Source organism: Taudactylus pleione, unplaced genomic scaffold (genome assembly GCF_031769625.1).
Source record: "Taudactylus pleione unplaced genomic scaffold, aTauple2 ptg000967l, whole genome shotgun sequence".
Taxonomy (NCBI): Eukaryota; Metazoa; Chordata; class Amphibia; order Anura; family Myobatrachidae; genus Taudactylus; species Taudactylus pleione.
In genome coordinates, this window is record NW_028285368.1 from 13,020,001 (window position 1) to 13,030,000 (window position 10,000).

The 10,000-nt window shown below is 37.6% G+C and overlaps 8 non-coding genes and 32 pseudogenes across 8 annotated transcripts; all 40 read right to left on the minus strand.

Moving 5' to 3' along the window:
• Window positions 1–17: 17 nt before the first annotated feature.
• LOC148472139 (5S ribosomal RNA) lies at window positions 18–136 on the minus strand. The gene has a single exon (XR_015873278.1). It is a non-coding gene; the product is annotated as a 5S ribosomal RNA (ribosomal RNA).
• Window positions 137–251: 115 nt separating this feature from the next.
• On the minus strand, window positions 252–370 carry LOC148472140 (5S ribosomal RNA; annotated as a pseudogene).
• Window positions 371–486: 116 nt separating this feature from the next.
• On the minus strand, window positions 487–605 carry LOC148472141 (5S ribosomal RNA; annotated as a pseudogene).
• A 115-nt stretch (window positions 606–720) lies between these two features.
• Window positions 721–839, minus strand: LOC148472142 (5S ribosomal RNA; annotated as a pseudogene).
• Window positions 840–954: 115 nt separating this feature from the next.
• Window positions 955–1,073, minus strand: LOC148472143 (5S ribosomal RNA; annotated as a pseudogene).
• Window positions 1,074–1,188: 115 nt separating this feature from the next.
• LOC148472144 (5S ribosomal RNA) lies at window positions 1,189–1,307 on the minus strand (annotated as a pseudogene).
• A 116-nt stretch (window positions 1,308–1,423) lies between these two features.
• LOC148472145 (5S ribosomal RNA) lies at window positions 1,424–1,542 on the minus strand (annotated as a pseudogene).
• Window positions 1,543–1,892: 350 nt separating this feature from the next.
• Window positions 1,893–2,011, minus strand: LOC148472146 (5S ribosomal RNA; annotated as a pseudogene).
• Window positions 2,012–2,127: 116 nt separating this feature from the next.
• Window positions 2,128–2,246, minus strand: LOC148472147 (5S ribosomal RNA; annotated as a pseudogene).
• A 116-nt stretch (window positions 2,247–2,362) lies between these two features.
• On the minus strand, window positions 2,363–2,481 carry LOC148472148 (5S ribosomal RNA). The gene has a single exon (XR_015873279.1). It is a non-coding gene; the product is annotated as a 5S ribosomal RNA (ribosomal RNA).
• A 116-nt stretch (window positions 2,482–2,597) lies between these two features.
• On the minus strand, window positions 2,598–2,716 carry LOC148472149 (5S ribosomal RNA; annotated as a pseudogene).
• A 115-nt stretch (window positions 2,717–2,831) lies between these two features.
• Window positions 2,832–2,950, minus strand: LOC148472150 (5S ribosomal RNA; annotated as a pseudogene).
• Window positions 2,951–3,066: 116 nt separating this feature from the next.
• Window positions 3,067–3,185, minus strand: LOC148472151 (5S ribosomal RNA; annotated as a pseudogene).
• A 116-nt stretch (window positions 3,186–3,301) lies between these two features.
• On the minus strand, window positions 3,302–3,419 carry LOC148472152 (5S ribosomal RNA; annotated as a pseudogene).
• Window positions 3,420–3,535: 116 nt separating this feature from the next.
• Window positions 3,536–3,654, minus strand: LOC148472153 (5S ribosomal RNA; annotated as a pseudogene).
• Window positions 3,655–3,982: 328 nt separating this feature from the next.
• Window positions 3,983–4,101, minus strand: LOC148472154 (5S ribosomal RNA; annotated as a pseudogene).
• A 115-nt stretch (window positions 4,102–4,216) lies between these two features.
• On the minus strand, window positions 4,217–4,335 carry LOC148472155 (5S ribosomal RNA). Its single transcript, XR_015873906.1, has one exon. It is a non-coding gene; the product is annotated as a 5S ribosomal RNA (ribosomal RNA).
• Window positions 4,336–4,450: 115 nt separating this feature from the next.
• Window positions 4,451–4,569, minus strand: LOC148472156 (5S ribosomal RNA; annotated as a pseudogene).
• A 115-nt stretch (window positions 4,570–4,684) lies between these two features.
• Window positions 4,685–4,803, minus strand: LOC148472157 (5S ribosomal RNA). Its single transcript, XR_015873696.1, has one exon. It is a non-coding gene; the product is annotated as a 5S ribosomal RNA (ribosomal RNA).
• Window positions 4,804–4,919: 116 nt separating this feature from the next.
• Window positions 4,920–5,038, minus strand: LOC148472158 (5S ribosomal RNA; annotated as a pseudogene).
• Window positions 5,039–5,153: 115 nt separating this feature from the next.
• LOC148472159 (5S ribosomal RNA) lies at window positions 5,154–5,272 on the minus strand (annotated as a pseudogene).
• Window positions 5,273–5,387: 115 nt separating this feature from the next.
• On the minus strand, window positions 5,388–5,506 carry LOC148472160 (5S ribosomal RNA; annotated as a pseudogene).
• Window positions 5,507–5,622: 116 nt separating this feature from the next.
• LOC148472161 (5S ribosomal RNA) lies at window positions 5,623–5,741 on the minus strand (annotated as a pseudogene).
• A 115-nt stretch (window positions 5,742–5,856) lies between these two features.
• On the minus strand, window positions 5,857–5,975 carry LOC148472162 (5S ribosomal RNA). The gene has a single exon (XR_015873280.1). It is a non-coding gene; the product is annotated as a 5S ribosomal RNA (ribosomal RNA).
• A 116-nt stretch (window positions 5,976–6,091) lies between these two features.
• On the minus strand, window positions 6,092–6,210 carry LOC148472163 (5S ribosomal RNA; annotated as a pseudogene).
• A 115-nt stretch (window positions 6,211–6,325) lies between these two features.
• Window positions 6,326–6,444, minus strand: LOC148472164 (5S ribosomal RNA; annotated as a pseudogene).
• Window positions 6,445–6,559: 115 nt separating this feature from the next.
• Window positions 6,560–6,678, minus strand: LOC148472165 (5S ribosomal RNA). The gene has a single exon (XR_015874360.1). It is a non-coding gene; the product is annotated as a 5S ribosomal RNA (ribosomal RNA).
• A 116-nt stretch (window positions 6,679–6,794) lies between these two features.
• LOC148472166 (5S ribosomal RNA) lies at window positions 6,795–6,913 on the minus strand (annotated as a pseudogene).
• A 115-nt stretch (window positions 6,914–7,028) lies between these two features.
• Window positions 7,029–7,147, minus strand: LOC148472167 (5S ribosomal RNA; annotated as a pseudogene).
• A 116-nt stretch (window positions 7,148–7,263) lies between these two features.
• Window positions 7,264–7,382, minus strand: LOC148472168 (5S ribosomal RNA; annotated as a pseudogene).
• A 115-nt stretch (window positions 7,383–7,497) lies between these two features.
• On the minus strand, window positions 7,498–7,616 carry LOC148472169 (5S ribosomal RNA; annotated as a pseudogene).
• Window positions 7,617–7,732: 116 nt separating this feature from the next.
• Window positions 7,733–7,851, minus strand: LOC148472170 (5S ribosomal RNA; annotated as a pseudogene).
• A 115-nt stretch (window positions 7,852–7,966) lies between these two features.
• LOC148472171 (5S ribosomal RNA) lies at window positions 7,967–8,085 on the minus strand (annotated as a pseudogene).
• A 341-nt stretch (window positions 8,086–8,426) lies between these two features.
• Window positions 8,427–8,545, minus strand: LOC148472172 (5S ribosomal RNA). Its single transcript, XR_015873282.1, has one exon. It is a non-coding gene; the product is annotated as a 5S ribosomal RNA (ribosomal RNA).
• Window positions 8,546–8,660: 115 nt separating this feature from the next.
• LOC148472173 (5S ribosomal RNA) lies at window positions 8,661–8,779 on the minus strand (annotated as a pseudogene).
• A 116-nt stretch (window positions 8,780–8,895) lies between these two features.
• Window positions 8,896–9,014, minus strand: LOC148472174 (5S ribosomal RNA). Its single transcript, XR_015874512.1, has one exon. It is a non-coding gene; the product is annotated as a 5S ribosomal RNA (ribosomal RNA).
• A 117-nt stretch (window positions 9,015–9,131) lies between these two features.
• On the minus strand, window positions 9,132–9,250 carry LOC148472175 (5S ribosomal RNA; annotated as a pseudogene).
• A 115-nt stretch (window positions 9,251–9,365) lies between these two features.
• Window positions 9,366–9,484, minus strand: LOC148472176 (5S ribosomal RNA; annotated as a pseudogene).
• Window positions 9,485–9,600: 116 nt separating this feature from the next.
• LOC148472177 (5S ribosomal RNA) lies at window positions 9,601–9,719 on the minus strand (annotated as a pseudogene).
• A 116-nt stretch (window positions 9,720–9,835) lies between these two features.
• On the minus strand, window positions 9,836–9,954 carry LOC148472178 (5S ribosomal RNA; annotated as a pseudogene).
• Between the last annotated feature and the right edge of the window lie 46 nt (window positions 9,955–10,000).

The following is a 10,000-nucleotide window of genomic DNA, read 5'->3' on the forward strand; positions in this document are numbered from 1 at the left end:
TTATGGCTATATAAAATTACCTACAGCACCTGGTATTCCCAGGTGGTCTCCCATCCAAGTACTAACCAGGCCCAACACTGCATAGCTTCCAAGATCAGACGAGATTGGGCATGTCCAGTGTGGTTTGGCTGTAGGTGCTAAAAGCCTTAACTTTAGACATCTTTTACTTCTTAACTCATGTAAATTCATTGATAAGTTGAAAAAATTAAATGATAAATGTAATAGAAAAGAATGTTATGGCAGTATAAAATTACCTACAGCACCTGGTATTCCCAGGTGGTTTCCCATCCAAGTACTGACCATGCCCAACACTGCATAGCTTCCAAGATCAAACGACATTGGCCATGTCCAGTGTGGTTTGGCTATAGGTGCTGAAAAATATTAACTTTAGACCTCTTTTACTTCTTAACTCAAGTAAATTCATTGCTAAGTTGAAAAAATGTAATGTAAAATGTAATAGAAAAGAATGTTATGGCTATATAAAATTACCTACAGCACCAGGTATTCCCAGGTGGTCTCCCATCCAAGTACTAACCAGGCCCAACACTGCATAGCTTCCAAGATCAGACGAGATTGGGCATGTCCAGTGTGGTTTGGCTATAGGTGCTCAAAAACATTAACTTTAGACCTCTTTTACTTCTTAACTCAAGTAAATTCATTGATAAGTTGAAAAATTAAATGTAAAATGTAATAGAAAAGAATGTTATGGCTGCATAAAATTAACTACTGCACCTGGTATTCCCAGGTGGTCTCCCATCTAAGTACTAACCAGGCCCAACACTGCATTGCTTCCAAGATCAGACGAGATTGGGCATGTCCAGTGTGGTTTGGCTGTAGGTGCTCAAAATCATTAACTTTAGACCTCTTTTACATCTTAACTCAAGTAAATTCAATGATAAGTTGAAAAATGAAATGTAAAATGTAATAGAAAAGAATGTTATGGCAGTATAAAATTACCTACAGCACCTGGTAATCCCAGGTGGTCTCCCATCCAAGTACTAACCAGGCCCAACACTGCATAGCTTCCATGATCAGACGAGATTGGGCAAGTCCAGTGTGGTTTGGCTGTAGGTGCTCAAAATTATTAACTTTAGACCTCTTTTACTTCTTAACTCAAGTAAATTCATTGATAAGTTGAAAAAATTAAATGTAAATGTAATAGAAAAGAATGTTTTGGTTGTCTAAAATTACCTACAGCACCTCGTATTCCCAGGTTGTCTCCCATCCAAGTACAAACGAGGCCCAACACTGCATAGCTTCCAAGATCAGACGAGATTGGGCATGTCAAGTGTGGTTTGTCTGTAGGTGCTCAAAAGCATTAAATTTAGACCTCTATTACTTCTTAACTCAAGTAAATTCATTGATAAGTTGAAAAAATTAAATGTAAAATGTAATAGAAAAGAATGTTATGGCAGTATAAAATTAACTACAGCTCCAGGTATTCCCAGGTGGTCTCCCATCCAAGTACTAACCAGGCCCAACACTGCATAGCTTCCAAGATCAGACGAGATTGGGCATGTCCACTGTGGTTTGGATGTAGGTGCTCAAAAGCGTTAAATTTAGACCGCTTTTACTTATTAACACAAGTAAATTCATTGATAATTTGAAAAAATTAAATGTAAAATGTAATAGAAAAGAATGTTATGGCAGTATAAAATTACCTACAGCACTTGGGATTCCTAGGTGGTCTCCCATCCAAGTACTGACCATGCCCAGCACTGAATAGCTAAAAAGATAAGACGAGATGGGGAATGTCCAGTGTGGATTGGCTGTAGGTGCTCAAAAGTATTAACTTTAGACTTCTTTTACTTCTTAACTCAAGTAAATTCAATGATAAGTTGAAAAATTAAATGTAAAATGTAATAGAAAAGAATGTTATGGCAGTATAAAATTACCTACAGCTCCTGGTATTCCCAGGTGGTCTCCCATCCAAGTACTAACCAGGCCCAACACTGCATAGCTTCCAAGATCAGACGAGATTGGGCATGTCCAGTGTGGTTTGGCTGTAGGTGCTCAAAAACATTATCTTTAGACCTCTATTACTTCTTAACTCAAGTAAATTCATTGATAAGTTGAAAAAATAAAATTTAAAATGTAATAGAAAAGAATGTTATGGCAGTATAAAATTACCTACAGCACCTGGGATTCCTAGGTGGTCTCCTATCCAAATACTAAACAGGTCCAATACTGCATAGCTTCCAAGATCAGACGAGATTGGGCATGTCCAGTGTGGTTTGGCTGTAGGTGCTCAAAAACATTAACGTTAGACCTCTTTTACTTCTTCACTCAAGTAAATTCATTGATAAGTTGAAAAAATTAAATGTAAAATGTAATAGAAAAGAATGTTATGGCTGCATAAAATTACCTACAGCACCTGGTATTCCCAGGTGGTCTCCCATCCAAGTACTAACCAGGCCCAACACTGCATAGCTTCCAAGATCAGACGAGATTGGGCATGTCCAGTGTGGTTTGGCTGTAGGTGCTCAAAAACATTAACTTTAGACCTCTATTACTTCTTAACTCAAGTAAATTCATTGATAAGTTGAAAAAATTAAATTTAAAATGTAATAGAAAAGAATGTTATGGCAGTATAAAATTACCTACAGCACCTGGTAATCCCTGGTGGTCTCCCATCCAAGTACTAACCAGGCCCAACACCGCATAGATTCCAAGTTCAGACGAGATTGGGCATGTCCAGTGTGGTTTTGCTGTAGGTGCTCAAAAACATTAACTTTAGACCTCTTTTACTTCTTAACTCAAGTAAATTCAATGATAAGTTGAAAAATGAAATTTAAAATGTAATAGAAAAGAATGTTATGGCAATATAAAATTACCTACAGCACCTGGCATTCCCAGGCGGTCTCCCATCCAAGTACTAACCAGGCCCAACACTGCATAGCTTCCAAGATCAGACGAGATTGGGCATGTCCAGTGTGGTTTGGCTGTAGGTGCTCAAAACCATTATCTTTAGACCTCTTTTACTTCTTAACTCAAGTAAATTCATTGATAAGTTGAAAAAATTAAATGTAAAATGTAATAGAAAAGAATGATATGGCAGTATAAAATTACCTACAGCACCTGGGATTCCTAGGTAGTCTCCCATCTAAGAACTAACCAGTCCCAACACTGCATAGCTTCCAAGATCAGACGAGATTGGGCATGTCCAGAGTGGTTTGGCTGTAGGTGCTCAAAAACATTAACTTTAGACCTCTATTACTTCTTAACTCAAGTAAATTCATTGATAAGTTGAAAAAATTAAATGTAAAATGTAATAGAAAAGAATGTCATGGCAGTATAAAATTACCTACAGCTCCTGGTATTCCCAGGTGGTCTCCCATCCAAGTACTAACCAGGCCCAACACTGCATAGCTTCCAAGATCAGACGAGATTGGGCATGTCCAGTGGGTTTGGCTGTAGGAGCTCAAAAACATTAACTTTAGACCTCTATTACTTCTTTACTCAAGTAAATTCATTGATAAGTTGAAAAAATTAAATGTAAAATGTAATAGAAAAGAATGTTATGGCAGTATAAAATTACCTACAGAACCTGGGATTCCTAGGTAGTCTCCCATCCAAGTACAAACCAGTCCCAACACTGCATAACTTCCAAGATCAGACGAGATTGGGCATGTCCAGTGTGGTTTGGCTGTAGGTGCTCAAAAACATTAACTTTAGACCTGTATTACTTCTTAACTCAAGTAAATTCATTGATAAGTTGAAAAAATAAATGTAAAATGTAATAGAAAAGAATGTTATGGCTGTATAAAATTACCTACTGCACCTGGTTTTCCAAGGTGGTTTCCCATCCAAGTACTGACCATTCCCAACACTGCATAGCTTCCAAGATCAAACGACATTGGCCATGTCCAGTGTTGTTTGCCTATAGGTGCTGAAAAATATTAACTTTAGACCTCTTTTACTTCTTAACTCAAGTAAATTCATTGCTAAGTTGAAAAAATGCAATGTTATGGCTATATAAAATTACCTACAGCACCTGGTATTCCCAGGTGGTCTCCCATCCAAGTACTAACCAGGACCAACACTGCATAGCTTCCAAGATCAGACGAGATTGGGCATGTCCAGTGTGGTTTGGCTGTAGGTGCTAAAAGCCTTAACTTTAGACATCTTTTACTTCTTAACTCAAGTAAATTCATTGCTAAGTTGAAAAAATGTAATGTAAAATGTAATAGAAAAGAATGTTATGGCTATATAAAATTACCTACAGCACCAGGTATTCCCAGGTGGTCTCCCATCCAAGTACTAACCAGGCCCAACACTGCATAGTTTCCAAGATCAGACGAGATTGGGCATGTCCAGTGTGGTTTGGCTATAGGTGCTAAAAGTCTTAACTTTAGACCTCTTTTACTTCTTAACTCAAGTAAATTCATTGATAAGTTGAAAAAATTAAATGTAAAATGTAATAGAAAAGACTGTTATGGCAGTATAAAATTACCTACAGCACCTGGGATTCCTATGTGGTCTCCCATCCAAGTACTAACCAGGTCCAACACTGCATAGCTTCCAAGATCAGACGAGATTGGGCATGTCCAGTGTGGTTTGGCTGTAGGTGCTCAAAAACATTAACTTTAGACCTCTTTTACTTCTTAACTCAAGTAAATTCATTGATAAGTTGAAAAATTAAATGTAAAATGTAAAAGAAAAGAATGTTATGGCTGCATAAAATTACCTACAGCACCTGGTATTCCCAGGTGGTCTCCCATCCAAGTACTAACCAGGCCCAACACCGCATAGCTTCCAAGATCAGACGAGATTGGGCATGTCCAGTGTGGTTTGGCTGTAGGTGCTCAAAAACATTAACTTTAGACCTCTATTACTTCTTAACTCAAGTAAATTCATTGATAAGTTGAAAAAATTTAATTTAAAATGTAATAGAAAAGAATGTTATGGCACTATAAAATTACATACAGCGCCTGGTAATCCCAGGTGGTCTCCCATCCAAGTACTAACCAGGCCCAACACTGCATAGCTTCCAAGATAAGACGAGATTGGGCATATCCAGTGTGGTTTGGCTGTATGTGCTCAAAAACATTAACTTTACACCTCTTTTACATCTTAACTCAAGTAAATTCAATGATAAATTGAAAAATGAAATGTAAAATGTAATAGAAAAGAATGTTATGGCAGTATAAAATTACCTACAGCACCTGGTAATCCCAGGTGGTCTCCCTTCCAAGTACTAACCAGGCCCAACACTGCATAGCTTCCAAGATCAGACGAGATTGGGCATGTACAGTGTGGTTTGGCTGTAGGTGCTCAAAAACATTAACTTTAGACCTCTTTTACTTCTTAACTCAAGTAAATTCATTGATAAGTTGAAAAAATGAAATGTAAATGTAATAGAAAAGAATGTTTTGGTTGTCTAAAATTACCTGCAGCACCTGGTATTCCCAGGTTGTCTCCCATCCAAGTACAAACGAGGCCCAACACTGCATAGCTTCCAAGATCAGACGAGATTGGGCATGTCAAGTGTGGTTTGGCTGTAGGTGCTCAAAAGCACTAAATTTAGACCTCTTTTACTTCTTAACTCAAGTAAATTCATTGATAAGTTGAAAAAATTAAATGTAAAATGTAATAGAAAAGACTGTTATGGCAGTATAAAATTACCTACAGCACCTGGGATTCCTAGGTGGTCTCCCATCCAAGTACTAACCAGGTCCAACACTGCATAGCTTCCAAGATCAGACGAGATTGGGCATGTCCAGTGTGGTTTGGCTGTAGGTGCTCAAAAACATTAACTTTAGACCTCTTTTACTTCTTAACTCAAGTAAATTCATTGATAAGTTGAAAAATTAAATGTAAAATGTAATAGAAAAGAATGTTATGGCTGCATAAAATTACCTACAGCACCTGGTATTCCCAGGTGGTCTCCCATCCAAGTACTAACCAGGCCCAACACTGCATAGCTTCCAAGATCAGACGAGATTGGGCATGTCCAGTGTGGTTTGGCTGTAGGTGCCCAAAAACATTAACTTTAGACCTCTATTACTTCTTAACTCAAGTAAATTCATTGATAAGTTGAAAAAAATAAATTTAAAATGTAATAGAAAAGAATGTTATGGCACTATAAAATTACCTACAGCACCTGGTAATCCCAGGTGGTTTCCCATCCAAGTACTAACCAGGCCCAACACTGCATAGCTTCCAAGATAAGACGAGATTGGGCATGTCCAGTGTGGTTTGGCTGTAGGTGCTCAAAAACATTAACTTTAGACCTCTTTTACATCTTAACTCAAGTAAATTCAATGATAAATTGAAAAATGAAATGTAAAATGTAATAGAAAAGAATGTTATGGCAGTATAAAATTACCTACAGCACCTGGTAATCCTAGGTGGTCTCCCTTCCAAGTACTAACCAGGTCCAACACTGCATAGCTTCCAAGATCAGACGAGATTGGGCATGTACAGTGTGGTTTGGCTGTAGGTGCTCAAAAACATTAACTTTAGACCTCTTTTACTTCTTAACTCAAGTAAATTCATTGATAAGTTGAAAAAATGAAATGTAAATGTAATAGAAAAGAATGTTTTGGTTGTCTAAAATAACCTACAGCACCTGGTATTCCCAGGTGGTCTCCCATCCAAGTACTAACCAGGCCCAACACTGCATAGCTTCCAAGATCAGACGAGATTGGGCATGTCCAGTGTGGTTTGGCTGTAGGTGCTCAAAAACATTAACTTTAGACCTCTATTACTTCTTAACTCAAGTAAATTCATTGATAAGTTGAAAAAATTAAATTTAAAATGTAATAGAAAAGAATGTTATGGCACTGTAAAATTACCTACAGCACCTGGTAATCCCAGGTGGTCTCCCATCCAAGTACTAACCAGGCCCAACACTGCATAGCTTCCAAGATAAGACGAGATTGGGCATGTCCAGTGTGGTTTGGCTGTAGGTGCTCAAAAAAATTAACTTTAGACCTCTTTTACATCTTAACTCAAGTAAATTCATTGATAAGTTGAAAAAATGAAATGTAAATGTAATAGAAAAGAATGTTTTGGTTGTCTAAAATTACCTACAGCACCTGGTATTCCCAGGTTGTCTCCCATCCAAGTACAAATGAGGCCCAACACTGCATAGCTTCCAAGATCAGACGAGATTGGGCATGTCAAGTGTGGTTTGGCTGTAGGTGCTCAAAAGCATTAAATTTAGACCTCTATAACTTCTTAACTCAAGGAAATTCATTGATAAGTTGAAAAAATTAAATGTAAAATGTAATAGAAAAGAATGTTATGGCAGTATAAAATTAACTACAGCTCCAGGTATTCCCAGGTGGTCTCCCATCCAAGTACTAACCAGGCCCAACACTGCATAGCTTCCAAGATCAGACGAAATTGGGCATGTCCACTGTGGTTTGGATGTAGGTGCTCAAAAGCGTTAAATTTAGACCGCTTTTACTTCTTAACACAAGTAAATTCATTGATAATTTGAAAAAATTCATGTAAAATGTAATAGAAAAGAATGTTATGGCAGTATAAAATTACCTACAGCACCTGGGATTCCTAGGTAGTCTCCCATCCAAGTACTAACTAGTCCCAACACTGCATAGCTTCCAAGATCAGACGAGATTGGGTATGTCCAGTGTGGTTTTGCTGTAGGTGCTCAAAAACATTAACTTTAGACCTCTATTACTTCTTAACTCAAGTAAATTCATTGATAAGTTGAAAAAATTAAATGTAAAATGTAATAGAAAAGAATGTTATGGCAGTATAAAATTACCTACAGCACCTTGTAATCCATGGTGGTCTCCCCTCCAAGTACTAACCAGGCCCAACACTGCATAGCTTCCAAGTTCAGACGAGATTGGGCATGTCCAGTGTGGTTTGGCTGTAGGTGCTCAAAAACATTAACTTTAGACCTCTTTTACTTCTTAACTCAAGTAAATTCAATGATAAGTTGAAAAATGAAATGTAAAATGTAATAGAAAAGAATGTTATGGCAGTATAGAATTACCTGCAGCACCTGGTATTCCCAGGTGGTCTCCCATCCAAGTACTAACCAGGCCCAACACTGCATAGCTTCCAAGATCAGACGAGATTGGGCATTTCCAGTGTGGTTTGGCTGTAGGTGCTCAAAACCATTAACTTTAGACCTCTTTTACTTCTTAACTCAAGTAAATTCATTGATAAGTTGAAAAAATTAAATGTAAAATGTAATAGAAAAGAATGTTATGGCAGTTTAAAATTACCTACAGCTCCATGTGTTCCCATGTGGTCTCCCATCCAAGTACTAACCATTCCCAACACTGCATAGCTTCCAAGATCAAACAACATTGGCCATGTCCACTGTGGTTTGCCTATAGGTGCTGAAAAATATTAACTTTAGACCTCTTTTACTTCTTAACTCAAGTAAATTCATTGATAAGTTGAAAAAATGCAATGTAAAATGTAATGTTATGGCTATATAAAATTACCTACAGCACCTGGTATTCCCAGGTGGTCTCCCATCCAAGTACTAACCAGGCCCAACACTGCATAGCTTCCAAGATCAGACGAGATTGGGCATGTCCAGTGTGGTTTGGCTGTAGGTGCCCAAAAACATTAACTTTAGACCTCTATTACTTCTTAACTCAAGTAAATTCAATGATAAGTTGAAAAATGAAATGTAAAATGTAATAGAAAAGAATGTTATGGCAATATAAAATTACCTACAGCACCTGGCATTCCCAGGTGGTCTCCCATCCAAGTACTAACCAGGCCCAACACTGCATAGCTGCCAAGATCAGACGAGATTGGGCATGTCCAGTGTGGTTTGGCTGTAGGTGCTCAAAACCATTATCTTTAGACCTCTTTTACTTCTTAACTCAAGTAAATTCATAGATAAGTTGAAAAAATTAAATGTAAAATGTAATAGAAAAGAATGTTATGGCAGTATAAAATTACCTACAGCACCTGGTATTCCCAGGTGGTCTCCCATCCAAGTACTAACCAGGCCCAACACTGTATAGTTTCCAAGATCAGACGAGATTGGGCATTTCCAGTGTGGTTTGGCTGTAGGTGCCCAAAAGCATTAAATTTATACCTGCTATTACTTCTTAACTCAAGTAAATTCATTGATAAGTTGAAAAAATTAAATGTAAAATGTAATAGAAAAGAATGTTATGGCAGTATAAAATTACCTACAGCACCTGGTATTCCCAGGTGGTCTCCCATCCAAATACTAACCAGGCCCAACACTGCATAGCTTCCAAGATCAGACGAGATTGGGCATGTCCAGTGTGGTTTGGCTGTAGGTGCTCAAAAACATTAACTTTAGACCTCTTTTACTTCTTAACTCAAGTAAATTCAATGATAAGTTGTAAAATTAAATGTAAAATATAATAGAAAAGAATGTTATGGCAGTATAAAATTACCTACAGCTCATGGTATTCCCAGGTGGTCTCCCATCCAAGTACTAACCAGGCCCAACACTGCATAGCTTCCAAGATCAGACAAGATTGGGCATGTCCAGTGTGGTTTGGCTGTAGGTGCCCAAAAGCATTAACTTTAGACCTCTATTACTTCTTAACTCAAGTAAATTCATTGATAAGTTGAAAAAATTAAATGTAAAATGTAATAGAAAAGAATGTTATGGAAGTATAAAATTAACTACAGCACCTGGTATTGCCAGGTGGTCTCCCATCCAAGTACTAACCAGGCCCAACACTGCATAGCTTCCAAGATCAGATGAGATTGGGCATGTCCAGTGTGGTTTGGCTGTAGGTGCTCAAAAACATTAACTTTAGACCTCTTTTACTTCTTAACTCAAGTAAATTCATTGATAAGTTGAAACAATTAAATGTAAAATGTTCTAGAAAAGAATGTTATGGCAGTATAAAAGTACCTACAGCACCTGGTATTCCCAGGTGGTCTCCCATCCAAGTACAAACCAGGCCAAACACTGCAGAGCTTGCAAGATCAGACGAGATTGGGCATGTCCAGTGTGGTTTGACTGTAGGTGCTCAAAAACATTAACTTTAGACAACTTTTACTTCTTAACTCAAGT